Below are 13,909 nucleotides of genomic sequence, written 5' to 3' on the forward strand. Positions count from 1 at the left end.
TTCATGACTACAGTCGTCATCTGCAGTGATTTGGGAGCCCCCCAAAATAAAGTCTGTCAGTGTCTCCATTGTTTCCCCATCTATTTCCCATGAAGTGATGGGACCAAATGCCATGATCTTAGATTTCTGAATGTTGAACTTTAAGCCAACTTTTTCACTCTCCTCATTCACTTTCATCAAGAGGCTCTTTAGTTCTTCTCACTTTCTGCCATAAGAGTGGTGTCATCTGCATATCTGAGGTTATTGATATTTCTCCCAGCAATCTTGATTCTAGCTTGTGCTTCATCCAGCCCAGCATTTCTCATGATGTACTCTGCATATAAGTTAAATAAGCAGGGGGACAATATACAGCCTTGACGTACTCCTTTCCCTATTTGGAACCAGTCTGTTGTTCCATGTCCAGTTCTAACTGTTGCTTCCTGACCTGCATACAGATTTCTCAGGAGGCAGGTCAGGTGGTCTGATATTCCCATCTCTTGAAGAATTTTCCAGTTTGTTGTGATCCATACAAAGGCTTTGGCATAGTCAATAAAGCAGAAATAGACGTTTTTCTGGAACCCTCTTGCTTTTTCGATGATCCAGTGGATGTTGGCAATTTGATCTCTGGTTCCTCTGCCTTTTCTAAATTCAGCTTGAACATCTGGAAATTCACGGTACACGTACTATTGAAGCCTGGCTTGGAGAATTTTGAGCATTACTAGCGTGAGATGAGTGCAATTGTGTGGTAGTTTAAGCATTCTTTGGCACTGCCTTTCTTTAGGATTGGAATGAAAACTGACCTTTTCCAGTCCTGTGGCCACTGCTGAGTTTTCCAAATTTGCTGGCATATTGAGTGTAGCACTTTCACAGCATCATCTTTCAGGATTTAAAATACCTCAACTGGAATTCCATCACCTCTGCTAGCTTTGTTTGTAGTGATGCTTTCTAAGGCCCACTTGACTTCATATTCCAGGAAGTCTGGCTCTAGGAGAGTGATCACAGCACCGTTGTTATCTGGGTCGTGAAGATCTGTTTTGTATAGTTCTTCTGTGTATTCTTGCCACCTCTTCTTAATATCTTCTGCTTCTGTTAGGTCCATATCATTTCTGTCCTTTATTGTGCCCATCTTTGCATGAAATGTTCCCACGGTATCTCTAATTTTCTTGAAGAGATCTCTAATCTTTCTCATTCTATTGCTTTCCTCTATTTCTTTGCACTGATCACTGAGGAAGGCTTTCTTATCTCTCCTTGCTATTCTTTGGAACTCTGCACCCAAAGGGGTATATCTTTCCTTTCCTCCTTTGCTCTTCGCTTCTCTTCTTTTCACAGCTGGAGCAATGGCTGCGTAGCATTGGAGTGGCCATGAGGAGATATCCCACGTCCAAGGTCAAAGAAACCCCAGCAATATGGTAGGTGCTAGAGCGGCGGCTGTACTTCACTGGAGTGGCTGTGAGGAGATACCCCATGCCCAAGGGCAAAGGGGAAGCCCCAGCAAGACAATAATAGGGGCAAATTCTCCTTTAGAATTAAACCCCATTCCCGCCAGAGAGGTCAGAGGACTCAAACAAACCTTGTGTGCACCAGGACCTAGGGACTCCACAGAGGCTGAGACAGAACTGTGTTTGAGTGTCTCCTGTGGAGGTACGGGTCAGCAGTGAACTGCCACAGGGACAGGGGCTCTGGGTGCAGCAGACTTGGGTATGGCAAAGCCCTCTTGGAGAAGGTTGCCATTAACCCCACCACAGAGCTGCCAGAACTTACACAGGATTGGGAAATAGACTGTTGGAGGGCACAAACAGAACCTTGTGTTCACCAGGACCCAGGAGAAAGGAGCAGTGACCCCACAAGAGATTGACCCAGACTTGCCTGGGAGTCTCCAGCAGAGGGGTGGGTCAGTGGTGGCCTGCTGCAGGGTTGGGGGCAGTGAGTGTAGCAGTACATGCATGGGATCTTTTGAAAGAAGTTGCCATTATCTTCATCACCTCCACCATAGTTTGGCCCCAGTAAATAGCAGGGAGGGAACACAGCTGCACCCATCAACAGAAAATTGGATTAAAAATTTACTGAGCATGGCCCCGCCATCAGAACAAGACTCAGTTCCCCCCTCAGTCAGTCTCTCCCATCAGGAAGCTTCCATAAGCCTCTTATCCTTCTCCATCAGAGGGCAGACAGACTGAAAACCACAATCACAGAAAACTAACCAATCTGATCACATGGACCACAGCCTTGTCTTAACTCAACGAAACTATGAGCCATGCCATCCATGTAGGGCCACCCAAGACAGATGGATGGAGAGCTCTGACAAATTGGTCCACTGGAGAAGAGAATGGCAAACCACTTCAGAATTGCAAACGGTTTCATGCTGATCTCCAAGTCACTCTACCTCGTTCATTGAAGACTGTTACCTTCACAGCACAGCCTCCCTTTCTATTCCAAGCCTCTCCGTGTTTTTTTGGATGACATTAAAATTAAAAGAGTAACACCTTGACCTTAAAATTTCTTGAATCCCTCATCTCTAATAATCTCCTCCACTCTAGTCCAGATACCTATTTCCATGCTCATACCTTGGGCCTTACCATCACCCATTCTTTCACCTTCATGATCAAGGATCCTGCTCTCTGATGAAAACTTCCTATTCCTCTAACTTGCTTATACAAATATAGCCACTGTAACTATTTTTCAAAGACCTCAGTATCTCTTTATGCTTTCTCCTTTTAATACTTCCCTCATTATCCAACTCAGAGTCCATGGACTATCATTTCATTAACATTTTTTCCAATACTCTAAAAGCCCTTGATTTTTCATCTTGCAGATTTAAGAGCAATTTCCCCAAACACATTTACAGACTCTGTGGTCATCATACTCTTTACCACTAAAAGTTTTGTCTGGGAATACTAAGCAAAACCTTTGAAGTTAAAATTGAATGTTTTGAGAAGTTTCTTGCACGATCAAAAAGGGAAACTATGTAATTTGTGATATTGAGAAACTATATAATTTATGATATTAAAGAACAGAGCCTGCAGAGGTTTATACTTTAGTAAGACCTTTGCCCCCATCTGGCTCCTAACAGTATTCTTTGTTCCCTGTGCAAGGGAGAGGTCACTGGTATGTAAATAATCTCTAACCTTTCTTCCTTATCTTACTGAGAAAAGGAATTGTCAGCACAATATTTTGAATTCTTAAGGTACTTATGTCAACAAGGTCTATTTCTCTGTGTTTTTCATCACATACCTTTATTCTTTGAGTCACTTTACATAGCAATGATAATTAAAATCAATAAAGTTATTTTATTAATTATTAGTTATTTACTAATTAATAAAATGTTACTAAGACCATCTTCTAAAATTGTAATTTAAACAAAGTCTAAATCAAAGTTTTAGGCCGAAATGTGTTTTCAGTTCCACAGATCCTGTCCCCTCCCACCTTCTCAGGAACTCTACATTATCTCTCTTATAACCTAGCCCTCTATCTCCACTGGATCTTTTCCCTTGTCTTTTCCACTTGCTCAAGGCTCTATAATTTACCTGTATGTGTGTGTACTAAGTCGCTTCAGTTCTTTCTGACTCTTTGTGACTCTATGGACTGTAACCCTTCAGGCTCCTCTGTCCGTGGGATTCTCCAGGCAAGAATACTGGAGTGGACTTCCATGCCCTCCTCCAAAGGATCTTCCTGACCCAGGGATTGAACCTGCATCTCTTACCTCTCTGGCATTGGCAAGCAGGTTCTTTACCACTAGCGCCACCTGGAAAATTGTTTTTAATTCCCCAGCTTCACATTGCCCTCCAACTACAGCTTTTTTGTCCACCTCCACAGCCAAACATTTCACTAAAAAGAATTGTTTATATGTGACTCCATCATTTCCCACCTATCCTATACGCCATTGTTCTGAATGCTGCTTCATCACAACAAAAAAGTTGCATTAACATCATAATGTGCATAATGTGCTCCAGACAGGCAAGTCCACCATAATATTTATGCACGTTTCATGGATTCTAACCAGGTGTTTGCTCACATCCCATGATTTCACTATATCTCAAGAGATCCATGAAAAGGAATTTGTATTTTGCTTGTGACTGGAGAGTTTGGCTATTTACCTGATTGATACCCAGTCTGCTTCATAAAACATGTTTGAGAGGCCTAAAAATTGGGGTAGAGGATGGAATTTGGAGATTATTGCTGTATAAATTATCAATTCATTGCCTCTCGATTCTAAATTTGCCCTTTTACCTGCTCTGTGAGCATGCACTTGTGAAAGAAACTGTGCACCTTAGATGGGACTTGAACCTGTGGCTGGGGACTTGAACCCAGCCAGAATCCCACCTGGGACTTGAACCCATGGTCCTTTCATTGAGATTGCACACCTGGACTCAAGACTTAATGAAACCCAGTTCTTTATGTCTCATCACAAAAAGAAACCATTGAGAGATAAAGAGATAGGTAAGAAGTAGACTTATTTAGAAAGAAACACACTCCACAGACAGACTGTGGGCCATCTCAGAAGGCAAGAGACCCTGAAATATGGGATAGTTAGTTTTTGGGGGCTGGGTAATTTTACAAACTACCGAGTGGGATGATTATTCCAACTATTTTGGGGAAGGAGGCAGAGATTTCCAGGAATTGAGCCATGGCTCACTTCTTGATTATTGATGGTTGTCTTCCAACTGTCAAGGTGCTACTGATTATGTCATTTAGCTTATGCTAATGTATTACATTAGCTCCTGTGCCACGCAGCCATGCCATGTGGGGCCCTGCAAAACAGACAGGTCATGGTAGAGAGGTCTGATAGAATGTGGTCCACTGGAGAAGGGAATAGCAAACCACTTCAGTATTCTTGGCTTGAGAACCCCATGAACAATAAAAAGGCAAAAAGATAGGACACTGAAAGATGAACTCCCCAGGTCGGTAGGTGCCAAATATGCTACTGGAAATCAGTTGAGAAATAACTCCAGAAAGAATGAAGAGATCGAGCCAAAGCAAAAACAACACCCAATCGTGGATGTGACTGGTGATAGAAGCAAGGTCCGATGCTGTAAAGAGCAATATTGCATAGGAACCTGGAATGTTAGGTCCATGAATCAAGGCAAATTGGAAGCGATCAAACCGGAGATGGCAAGAGTGAAAGTTGACATTCTAGGAATCAGCGAACTAAGATGGACTGGAATGGGGGAATTTAACTCAGATGACCATTATATCTACTATTGTGGACAGGAATCCCTTAGAAGAAATGGAGTAGCCATTATAGTCAACAAAAGAATCTGAAATGAAGTACTTGGATGCAACCTCAAAAACAACAGAATGATCTCTGTTCATTTCCAAAGCAAACCATTCAATATCACGGTAATCCAATTCTATGCCCCAAAAAGTAACGCTGAAGAAGCTGAAGTTGAACAGTTCTATGAAGACCTACAAGACCTTTTAGAACTAACATCCCAAAAAGATGTCCCTTTCATTGTAGGGGACTGGAATGCAAAAGTAGGAAGTCAATAAACACCTGGAGTAACAGGCAAATTTGGCCTTGGAGTACAGAATGAAGCAGGGCAAAGGTTAACAGAGTTTTGCCAAAGAACACAGTAGTCATAGCAAACACCCTCTCCCAACAACACAAGAGAAACTCTACACATGGACATCACAAGATGGTCAACACCGGAATCAGATTGATTATATTCTTTGCAGCCTAAGATGGAGAAGCTCTATAGAGTCAGCAAAAACAAGACTGGGAGCTGACTGTGGCTCAGATCATGAACTCCTTATTGCCAAATTCAGACTTAAATTGAAGAAAGTGGGGAAAACCACTAGACCATTCAGCTATGACCTATTTCAAATCCCTTATGACTACACAGTGGAAGTGAGAAACAGATTTAAGGGACTGGATCTGATAAACAGTGCCTGATGAACTATGAATGGAGGTTAGTGACATTGTAAAGGAGACAAGGATCAAGACCATCCCCAAGAAAAAGAAATGCAAAAAAGCAAAATGGCTGTCTGAGGAGGCCTTACAAATAGCTGTGAAAAGAAGAGAAGTGAAAAGAAAATGAGAAAAGGAAAGATATACCCATTTGAATGCAGAGTTCCAAAGAATAGAAAAGAGAGATAAGAAAGCCTTCCTCAGCCATCGATGCAAAGAAATAGAGGAAATCAATAGAATGAGAAAGACTAGAGATCTCTTTAAGAAAATTAGAGATACCAAGGGGACATTTCATGCAAAGATGGGCTCAGTAAAGGGCAGAAATGTTATGGAGCTAACAGAAGATATTAGGAAGCAGAAGATATTAAGAAGAGGTGGAAAGATTACACAGAAGAATTGTACAAAAAAGATCTTCACGACCCAGAAAATTACAAAACTGTGATCACTCACCTAGAGCCAGACACCCTGGAATGTGAAGTCAAGTGGGCCTTAGAAATCATCACTACGAACAAAGCTAGTGGAGGTGATGGAATTCCAGTTGAGGTATTTCAAATCCTAAAAGATGATGCTGTGAAAGTGCTGCACTCAATATGCCAGCAAATTTGGAAAACTCAGCAGTGGCCACAGGACTGGAAAAGGTCAGTTTTCATTCCAATCCCAAAGAAAGGCAGTGCCAAAGAATGCTCAAACTACCGCACAATTGCACTCATCTCACACGCTAGTAAAGAAATGCTCAAAATTCTCCAAGCCAGGCTTCAGCAATACATGAACCATGAACTTCCAGATGTTCGAGCTGGATTTAGAAAAGGCAGAGGAACCAGAGATCAAATTGCCAACATTCGCTGGATCATTGAAAAAGCAGGAGAGCTCCAGAAAAACATCTATTTCTGCTTTATTGACTATGCCAAAGCCTTTGACTGTGTGGATCATAATAAACTGTGGACAATTCTGAAAGAGGTGGGAATACCAGACTACCTGACCTGCCTCCTGAGAAATCTGTATGCAGGTCAGGAAGCAACAGTTAGAACTGGACATGGAACAACAGACAGGTTCCAAAGAGGAAAAGGAGTACGTCAAGGCTGTATATTGTCCCCCTGCTTATTTAACTTATATGCAGAGTACATCATGAGAAACGCTGGACTGGAAGAAGCACAAGCTGGAATCAAGATTGCCAGGAGAAATATCAATAACCTCGATATTCAGATGACACCACCCTTATGGCAGAAAGTGAAGAAGAACTAAAGAGCCTCTTGATGAAAGTGAAAGAGGAGAGTGAAAAACTGGCTTGTAGGTCAACATTCAGAAAACTAAGATCATGGCATCTGGTCCGATCACTTCATGGCAAAAAGATGGGGAAACAATGGAAACACTGACAAACTTTATTTTTGGGGGCTCCAAAATCACTGCAGATGGTGACTACAGCCATTAAATTAAAAGACACTTGCTCCTTGGAAGAAAAGCTATGATGAACCTAGACAGCATATTAAAAAGCAGAGGCATTAGTTTGCCAACAAAGGTCCATATAGTCAAAGCTATGGTTTTGCCAGTAGTCATGTATGGATGTGAGAGTTGGAGTATAAAGAAAGCTGAGTGCCAAAGAACTGATGCTTTTAAACCGTGGTGTTGGAGAAGACTCTTAAGAGTTCCTTGGACTGCAAGGAGATCAAACCAGCCAATTGTAAAGGAAATCAATCCTGAATATTCATTGGAAGGACTGATGTTGAAGCTGAAACTCCAATATTTTGGCCACCTGATGCAAAGAACAGACTCACTGGAAAATGATCTAACCTGATGCTGGGAAAGATTGAAGGCAGGAGGAGAGAGGGACAACAGAGGATGAGTTGGTTGGATGGCATCACCGACTCAATGGACATGACTTTGAGTAAGCTCTGGGAATTGCTGATGGACAGAGGAGCCTGGCATGCTGCAGTCCATGGGTTGGCAAAGAGTTGGACATAACTGAGCAATTGAACTGAACTGAAATGAGTGAAACAGGAGGGATGGGGGCAGGACACAACATGTAAAAGAATGATATAGTCGTAGGACATGATGAAAAGTGATTAAAACCAAATAGGTGCAAGATGGTACAAGATTTCACTTCCAGTAAGACCTTGAGCCTCATTACATGCTCATTGTAATACATTCAGTCCAGTTCAGTTCAGTTGCTCAGTCGTGTCCGACTCTTTGCAACCCCATGAACCACAGCATGCCAGGCCTCCCTGTCCATCACTAACTCCCGGAGTTTACTCAAACTTTCCCCTGATCCTAGAGGGCAGATTTTGGCAAGTTCCAAAAGGCATATTTCCAGCAAGATGAAGAAGGCTGGTTTTCAGCAAGTTTGACATAGATGTCCAGAAGGTAAATCTCTGGCACATTCCAGAGGGTGAATTTCCAGCAAGTTCTACCTCCTCAGTAACACAGGATCTTCTCTGTGAGATTCTCTGGGGAACTTCTTCATTTAGTGACCCATAGCCATGGCCTCTCTAAGGTCTGGGTTTCAGCCCTGAAAATCCTCCTACTGGAATATGTATCTCAGTCATGGGCATAGTGTCTGCTCCTTATATCTGCTATTCTTAGCATCTTTAGAGTTCTCCTTACTCCTCACTAGCTTAGTACTATGATCCACTGTTATAGTTAATAATTATTTACAATAAACTTTCTCTGTTCAAATCACTTTCTGGTTTCTCTCTACTGATTGGATACAGGTTAATGCAACCATTATAACATTTCCTTTAGTTTCATAGACCTAGATTATTTTTCCTTCTCCCTAAGTACTTCCTCAGTGAGTTAATTTAGTTCTGACCAGCTATTGCCATATAGCTCTTTGTTATACTGAAGTTTTGGACTGCTACTTGAGGTTAATTGTGATGCATAAAGGTTAGAATTTCTTCTGTAACATACAGTTTAGATTGTAGAATCCAATTAATGATGATTTATTGCTATTTAGCATTGGGTTTCCTAGACAAAAAATTACTTTATTCCCAGAAGAGACCATGGCCATGCTGATCCTGCCATGAGGACAAAAGGAAAAAATGAATTTATTGCTAAGTATTTATGCTGAGCATCTTTATAAAGTGATTTATATTTTATTAGTAAATTGTGAAAATTGATTTTTGTGATTGGTTTGTGTGATGTAGCAAGTTCTAACAAACTGATAGTCAACAAAATTCACCTTCCTAAATCCTTCTTTTTCCATACTTCCCCCACCTTTTCAGGTACCCTTCCCAGACTCAACAACCCCCACCCCTCAGGCAACAGTCTAGTCAGGGAAAAAAAACTGATTGTCAATAAATTAATCTCTGTGACTTTGAGAAACTTAATCCAAGTATGAGATTCTCAAAATAAAACTTTTGAGCATGAAGAAATGAGCATGTTATAGCAGGTTTTTATGCATCCATAGGGAAGATTCTTTAGATAAGGGACCCTCTTGTGCTTTTAAAATCACAATTACACTCATTCCAGGTGAACCTTCTTTTATCCCTATCTTCTCCCAGCCATCACCCTATTTTATCTCGTCCATTCCCAACTTAACTTCTTTAAAGGCCAATCTGTATGACAAGATAATATATTTGAGATGCTAACCCATTTTTTAAGCCCATTTTTCTCCTTCTATAACTTGCCAATTTCCCAAATCTTGCCTCCTATCAAATCTATAGTTTTATTGCCTTGGGGAGGGATATAGAAAGAAAATTTTTCTATTTGTTTTCGAAATCGCAAGCCTCCAGATGGAAAGACAATTTAAGCCATGGAGGAAAATGCCTTGAAAAGGAGCAGAGGAATAAAAGAGCAGAAGAGCAGGGGGCATCTTCCTCCACCAATCTAGACATAGATTTCTCTGGGCTGGAGAAATGTGGAAGGGTATATCTAGGTGGTCAAAACCACCAGCCCATCTAAACTTCCTGAGTCTCCAAAGATCCCCTGCTCTATTTTAGTACTGAGTAATCTTCCAAAATCCTGACAAAACTGGCATTGACAGGTTCACAATAGAAATTGAATTGGTAGAATGTATCAACACTTTTTTTACAGACTTGAGTTTTGAGCTAATATTCATACTGTATGTGTTCATTAACCTTGTACCTCCACTTCTTCACTGACCATTCATTCCTCACATCATGGAGTATGCTTAAACCCCACTAGTCCACTGAAAGATCCCATGATAAGATCACCATAATCCTAAGATTTCCCAGCTTAGTTTTCAATTCTCAGATATTTTTGATTAAGAGGTTTTTTGGTTTTCTAGTATTTTATCTATTTGTCAGGGTTTCCGAGGTGAAGCTAGCTAGTGGTAAACTGTCCACCTGCCAATGCTGGAGATGTAAGAGATGCAGGTTCGATCCCTGGGTTGAGAAGATCCCCTAGAGTAGAAAAAATGGCAAACCACTCCAGTATTCTTGCCTGGAAAATTCCATGAACAGAGGACCCTGGCAGCCTAGTCCATGGGGATCACACAGATTTGGACACAACTGAGCGACTGAGCACACACATTTATTTGTTTGTGCTGGGTCTTCGTTGCTGTGTGCGATCTTTTTCTCTAGTTGCAGAGAGCATGAGCTACTCTCTAGTTGCTGTGCTCAGGCTTCTCATCGCAGTCACTTCTCTTGTTGTGGCGCACAGGCTCTAGGTGTGTGGGCTTCAGTCGTTGCGGCACGAGGGCTTAGTTGCTCCATGGCATGTGGGATCTTCCTGGACCAGGGATCAAACCCATGTCCCCTGCATTGGCAGATGGGTTCTTAACCATTGGACCATGAGGGAAGTCTCAAGAGGTTGATGTTTTCATTTTGGCTGTTCCACAGGGCATGTGAGATCTTATTACATACATATTAAATTGTGACTTCCTTTGGGAAGGTGTGTGACTTCCTCTGGGAAAGAGTGTGAGCTTACCTGGTGGTAAAGAATCTGCTTGCAATGCAGGAGACCCAGGTCGGATCCCTGAATCATGAAGATACCCAGGAGGAAGAAATGACAACCCACTCAAGTATTCTTGGCTGGGAAATCCCAGGACAAAAAGCCTGGTGGGCTACAGTCCATGGGGTTGCAAAAAGCTGGACATAACTGACTGACTAACACACCGGGAAGCAGTGTAGCTTTCACCTTTAATAACATAGACTTCTATATCAGCTACAGAAGCAGTTGATTTTTGTTATTGTTCTTCACCGACCAATATCTGAACCAACTCACTATTTCTGGAGAATCCTCACCTAATGGAGCAGTCCAAGCATTCCACTATAGACACTGAGATGGAAGGTTTGTGCTTTCTCAGACTCCCTTGTGCTCAGGGCATGGGTTACCCCAATCAGATACTTACAGAATCCATTTTGGTGCAGCAGAGGCAGCAGCTTAGTGGCAGCTACATTCTGTCTCCAGAGGAAGACAAGGCAGCCATTGCAGCATCAGTGGCAGAACCAGCTGTGAGATCCAAGGGGAACAGAGTGAGGAGTTCACAGGACATCTGCGATACTATGATTTTCAAGCCATCCCCAAATCTGTAAGCTACCCACTATTTTTTTCATAAAGACCTTTTTCCTAAATTAACCAGAGTTGGTTTCTTTACCGGAAACTAAGGTCTGTATAGTCAAAGCTATGATTTTTCCAATAGTCACGTATGGATCTGAGAGTTGACCCATAAATGAGGCAGACCTCTGAAGAATTGATGCTTTTGAACTGTGGTGCCGGAGAAGCCTCTTGAGAGTCTCTTGGAATACAAAAGTTCAAATCAGTCAATCCTGAAGGAAATCAACCCTGAATACTCATTGGGAGGACTGACGCTGAAGCTGAAACGCCACTACTTTGGCTATCTTTTGCACTGACTCATTGGAAAAGACCCTGATGCTGGGAAAGATTGAGGGCAGGAGGAGAAGGGGGTGACAGATAATGATGAGATGGTTGGATGGCATCACCAACTCAGTGGACACGGGTGTGAGCAAACTCAGGGAGATAGTAAAGGACAAAGAAGCCTGGCATGCTGCAGTCCTTGGGGTCACCAAGAGTCAGACACAACTTAGCAACTGAAGAACAACAAGAACACTGACGGATGATGTATTTGTGTGTGTGTGTGATTTTTTTTTAATAGTTGACATAGCATTAATTTCAGGTGTTGGTGGAATATCCCTCTGAAATTTAAAAAACTTCCCAACTTTTTATTATGAACAATTTCAAACATATAGTAAAGTTAAAAGAATACTAAAATGAATACTTGCATACCATTCACCCAGATTCACCAGTTAGTAATATTTTGTTATATTTGCTTTGTGTGTGTGTGTGTTTGCTGAATATTTGAAAGTTAGTTTTAAGCAACTAAGAAAATAAATAATAATGCCACAGTATCCTCGTATATCTGGCCCCATTCAGATTTCCCCAAATATCCCAAGAATGCCTTTTTTTTACCTCTTTTTGTTTTTTTTCGAGCCAAGTTCCAATACAATATATTGTATTTGATTATGTCTGTCCAGCATTTTTAAATGTAATTTTAAAAATACACATGAATACACAGTATTTGGTCCTTCTTTTATTGGTTTCTACCTAATAATTGAGGTGATAAATATAGGAACTATTGCTAATTAAGCACTAATCTGAGGCCAAGTTCTGAGGTGCTAAACATACCAGGATGAATAGGACTATGTCCCTGACTTCAAAGATGCAGGCCCTTTGGGTTTCTCCAAATGCACATAAGTAGTTGGTCTCAGTTTTAGCCAGCTTAAGGAACAGATAGAGACAGGGGATGTCAGAGTTTATCATTTCCTAGGCTCAGAGCTACATTATAAAGTTAGAGAGCTGAGCAGGGCTGGTTGCACAAGTCCAGCAATTTATCACCAACTGGGAAGTCCATATATGTGGTGTGTATAATCTACATATACACACAGCCTTATTTCTGGAGAAGGGAATGGCTACCCACTCCAGTATTCTTGCCTGGAGAATTCCATGGACAGAGGAGCCTGGTGGGCTACAGTCCATGGGGTTGCAAAGAGTTGGACACGACTGAGCGACTAACAAACACACACAGCCTTATTTAATTGGTTAATCAAAAGCTATTTTTAATTTTGTAAGAAAATTGCCTTGTAGCCTAGAGCAATGACTGACACTGTGTCTTATCTGATGAAAGTAAAGTAGACATTTAGCAACTGTCTGGCTCATGTGATAAAGACACTTTCATTATAAATATAAACCAAAAAACCAAAGTGTCTAAATGACTAGCTTATTTACATGGATTATATCTTCCGGGTGATTTATAAATCTTCATTAGGAAGAAAGTAAGCCTAGTTATAGATTTTTCTTGTCTAAAACTTATCATTAAAAATAATGAAGAAATTTCCTTTTCAGAGCGCTTTTAATACTCTCCACATGAGTCTGACACCGCAGACTGCAGTACAAGTACTGTCTTTGTCACACAGCTAAGGTCACATGTTGTTAACATTCCTTATTAAAGGAAAAGTCTTAATGTGTGTTTTTGATTTTCATTTCTGACACTTAATTAGAATAAATGAAGTTACCCCATTTATATATTGCAAGAGCTGCCAGGACTCCTGAAACTTCTAGAAAGAGTGATGAAATTAGTGACTTTTCTCATATGAGGCCAAGTGTTATCAGACACATTAATTCCACAAGTGCAGTTGAGCATTTGTGTACCTCCTTGTATGTGGAGAAGAGCCTAAGCGAATCTAAAGGCGTGATCTTTAGCAGCTTTATACAATACGATGGGCATAAAGAAAAGTGTTTATAAAAGAACGCATTTGAATTCCTGGTACCTCTCAGTGGGATCACCACATTGTCAAACAGTAAAGGAATGTTTAAATACAAATAAATTACACTTTCTCTGAATGAAGTCTTCTCTCTGGTGTGCAATTACTGGATGTGTACTTGGGAGTTCCAAGTTCGAGTGAATGTTTTCTTTGTCACTTATGAGATTCACCTCACCTCTTGGCACCCATGGTGCAGTAAACAACAGCTTCCAGATGCTCCAAGTACGCCCCTGACAGCAGCCAGCAGATGGCTGTGAGGATGACAGACAGTGCCTTCACACACAGCTCC

This window comes from Bos indicus, chromosome 4, assembly GCF_029378745.1.
Source record: "Bos indicus isolate NIAB-ARS_2022 breed Sahiwal x Tharparkar chromosome 4, NIAB-ARS_B.indTharparkar_mat_pri_1.0, whole genome shotgun sequence".
NCBI classification, from domain to species: Eukaryota; Metazoa; Chordata; class Mammalia; order Artiodactyla; family Bovidae; genus Bos; species Bos indicus.